The sequence below is a fragment of the Halyomorpha halys genome, unplaced genomic scaffold (genome assembly GCF_000696795.3).
Source record: "Halyomorpha halys isolate HHAL.00 unplaced genomic scaffold, Hhal_1.1 Scaffold181.1, whole genome shotgun sequence".
Lineage (NCBI taxonomy): Eukaryota > Metazoa > Arthropoda > Insecta > Hemiptera > Pentatomidae > Halyomorpha > Halyomorpha halys.
This window is the reverse complement of record NW_027114494.1, coordinates 87,871-91,622: the sequence shown is the minus strand read 5'-3', so window position 1 is coordinate 91,622 and position 3,752 is coordinate 87,871. Positions and strand designations below refer to the sequence as shown.

The following is a 3,752-nucleotide window of genomic DNA, read 5'->3' as shown; positions in this document are numbered from 1 at the left end:
AGCAAAGTAATCATCCGATCTATGAACGTATTTGGTTTAAAATAAAAATCTTCTTTTCCTTATTGTGGGAAATTCCATACAAAAATGCGATAGATTATCAACCAGCCAATGAGAGTGGCCTCTGATAATTAATATTTATTATGTTACCGATTCAGCTATCTTGGAATCTTGATATCGATGACCCCGTGTTGCAATCGATTCTCTCGTCCAATATTTATAGCCTCGTCGATCTTGTCCTGTTCAGAAGTGCCACTGCCGATACATAAAGCAGTAAGTATCTTACTATACGGATCTCTCAAAATATTTCTTTCTTTTTTTTTTTTCAAGGGAAACCCTCAGTACTTTTCTTTATTCTACTTAATTATTTGGCGACGTTTTGAACATTTGACCATCTACAATTATATTGGGAAGCAAATCTGTCCCCGCAATTCTATATTAATCACCGTGATAATATTTCTCATTACTGATTTTCCAAATTAATTTTTCAGTGGACAAGTTGACAAACTCCAATTTTAACTTAAGTAGTTAAGAATAAAAATAAAAATTTATAGTTAAGAATAAAAATAAAAATTTATAGTTAAGAATACAAAAAAAAAATATAGTTAAGAATAAAAATATAAAATGAACTTTAGTCAGAATTTCTGCCTGAGCATCCTTGATGAAGACCTGAAATTCAGACCGAAACATCGGTACAAATAATTTTTTTGTTTGTTTTTTTTCTGACCGCACTCACGACCATCTTCTCATATTAATCTACGGTCAAATATTAACACCTCATAATAAAAATGTCAAATTTTTAACATTTTCTTTTTGTAAAAGCCATTTATTCAATGTTAAATTGTTATTGTTGTTGTTATAATCAAAATTAAAATACTAAGTATGATTGAACGGAGTTATTCACCCTGTCAACTGAAATGTTTAAAAAGAAGTTAAGTGAAATAAAAAAGATCATTCAATAACTATGTCCACATTTCAACAGTTAACAGACTGATCAAAAAACCAGGCATGCGCCCGCAAAGTAAAACTCGCTTGTTCCTCATTCTCCATTACTTGCTAAGTTAAATATTTATATTTCTTAGATAATTTGACATTCCAAGAACATGTCATGGTTCCTGATATACAGATTTCCCATAATAAATTCACTAACTGCTGATATTTCAGTATTTTTTTATGAAATGTTGCTTCTTTTTTTTTATTTATTTATTTATTGATATTTACAACTGTATAAAAGATACAACAAGTAAATTTAATCATAATGATATGACACAGGATATAGAGAAACTACCCAGTAGTAGAACTCTAAAAACAGTTTACAATATAAGGTCACTAGGCCATCTTCTTTTCAGGCGCCTCGGAGGATTGCCAGGAATGGAAGAGGAAGCAAGGTTAGAAACTATTGCGTTTGGGTGGTTAGGGAGTTTATTATGGAAGGAATAATATCGGGTTCGGGCTAGATCGGTTACATAGGGAACATTTAGGTCTTTATGGATGGTTTTATTAGTAACAAAATAAGGAGCATTGAGGATTTTACGAAGGATTTTGGATTGTAAAGATTGGATACGAGAGGAATTCGAAGGTCCAGATGGGCCTTATTATTGTCATGTAGATCAGTCTTTTGTAATGAGTTGGAAGTTTAGACCGTTTGTCTAGTAAGTGCTGTAATAGTCGGAATATGCGTGCAGTTTCCTGTCTCTTCAGTCTGGTGTGAGGATTCCAGGTTAGTCGTTTGTCAAGATGTAGACCAAGGTAACGAATCTGTTCTACAAATGTTGCTTTTTAAAAAGCTATATCTCGAGAACTATTGGACGTAAAGAGCTCTATTAGAGCTCATATTTTAGAAAATTTGTGCAACTTTAAATGATGTTTTATTATATTGGTTTCCTAGCGTTCTAGGTAGTTTCAAAGATTTGGAGTTTCAAATGAAAAGTTGATTTTTTTTTTAACATTTTGAAACAGCCCATATTTCGTATTTCTCCTAAACATACTTAGCAGACTGTTATACTTGGTTTTTATTAAAGTAAAAAAAAATTGCGGTGAATTTTCTCCACCGGGCTCTCAGGTCCCCAAGTTGTACATTCACGGTGTCCTTGTTGAGGAAAATTATTCGAGAAAAATGTGGGATATTTTTTTAATCGACCATGAAATTTACATTCAATTGTTATATTGAAATATTTATTCTATTTTAAACGATATTATATTAGGTTTTCTAGTGATGTAGGTAGTTTGAAAGATATGGAAATCCGAATGAAAAATTTCTTTTTTTTTTTTTTACGTTTAGAAACAGTCGCCATTTTGCCAGTAGCATCATTTTATCGTCAGACTATCATTTCTTCATTGGCAATGCAATAAAGATTCAAAAAAGTGCTCTAAAAGTTTTAATCATATAATTTCTAAATTTAATAATCCTTTAACTGGAAGAGTCTGCTTCAGAAAGGTAATTATTCTCCTATAATGTATGACTATTAGAAAGTTTTACTCAATAATGACATTAGTATTATAATATATTAGCAAGTATGACAAATAGGAGAAAATTATATGTCATATATAGGTTTTTGTTATCAACAGCCTGAAGATGGGGGAAATCTCCCGAAACGTTGCTGTATGATATGAAATAAACTATTATAGTTTAATAAGGAAGAAATTGTGTCATTCACTAAATCCAGTTTAAATCATATAATTTCGATTTTATCGCTCAAGTTCTTTGACTATAAACTATATCTCAATATGACGGCCTCCATTTGTTCCATAATATACGACGACTCATGGAGGTTGTAAAACTTAATTTATTTATAATCTTAAACACTTTCTTGAGACTGGTTAGTTTTGTTATAATATATAATTTAATTTCTATCCATTTTAGTCTCAACACATTTTATTTTTCTAACAAGTCCGACGTTTCGGCCAATCCGGCCATCTTCATGGACAATCTACCACAACAGCTTTTATTACAAGTATGATTCATGAATGTCTATCTACGTTTGCACATAAATACTTTCACTCGAAATGGAAGTTGACACTTGAAAGAGTAGAAAAGAAAAAAAAAACAGATTTACAAATTTACCCTTTTTTCCTAACAAAAATGGTGATCACTATTGTATGTTTGTATCTCCCAGCCATATCCCCGATATTAATATACGATACAATTAAGCATAATGCGACAATAATTCTTAAAAAAACAGGTTACAAAAAATTCACAGAAGATGGTGGACTCCTCGGGCGTAATGTTGGAAGATACGGGGACCTTGACGGCCAACTAATGGGGGGGGGAGGGGAGGCAGCAAGTTGGAACTCTCCCACTGATAACGGAGCTCGGCACTCCCTTCCCTCTAAATAATGTTTAATCCCAAATCCTTCGTAAAATCCTCAATGCTCCTTACTTTGTCAAAAATCAAATGATACATAAAGACCTTAATGTTCCCTATGTAACCGAACTAGCCCGAACCAGATATATCACTCCTTTTATTACAAACTCCCTAAGCACTCAAACCCACTAGTTTCTAACCTTGCATCCTGTTCCATTCCTGACAATCCTCCGAGGCGCCTGAAAAGAAGAAGGCCACGAGATCTGACCTGCTAATGTAAACCATCATTAGAGTGCTACCAATGGGTAGTTTCTCTACACGCCTGTAACACTCCAATTTAACTTAGATCAGATTTACTAAATGTATTGTAATGTACAGTTGTAAATAGCAATAAATAAATAAAACTAATGAGGAGAAGATGGTTGGGGGTGCGGTGAATGAAACATTTTT

At 32.7% G+C, this 3,752-nt stretch overlaps 1 protein-coding gene across 1 annotated transcript in view; it reads left to right on the top strand.

The window, feature by feature from the left end:
• The first annotated feature begins 188 nt into the window (after window positions 1–188).
• The window catches only part of LOC106679173 (protein PFC0760c), a 15,604-nt gene continuing 12,040 nt past the window's right edge, over window positions 189–3,752 (top strand). Inside the window, exon 1 of the mRNA XM_014418172.3 lies at window positions 189–270. The gene's annotated coding sequence lies outside the window, so the exon portion shown is untranslated. The remainder of the gene's footprint in view (window positions 271–3,752) is intronic.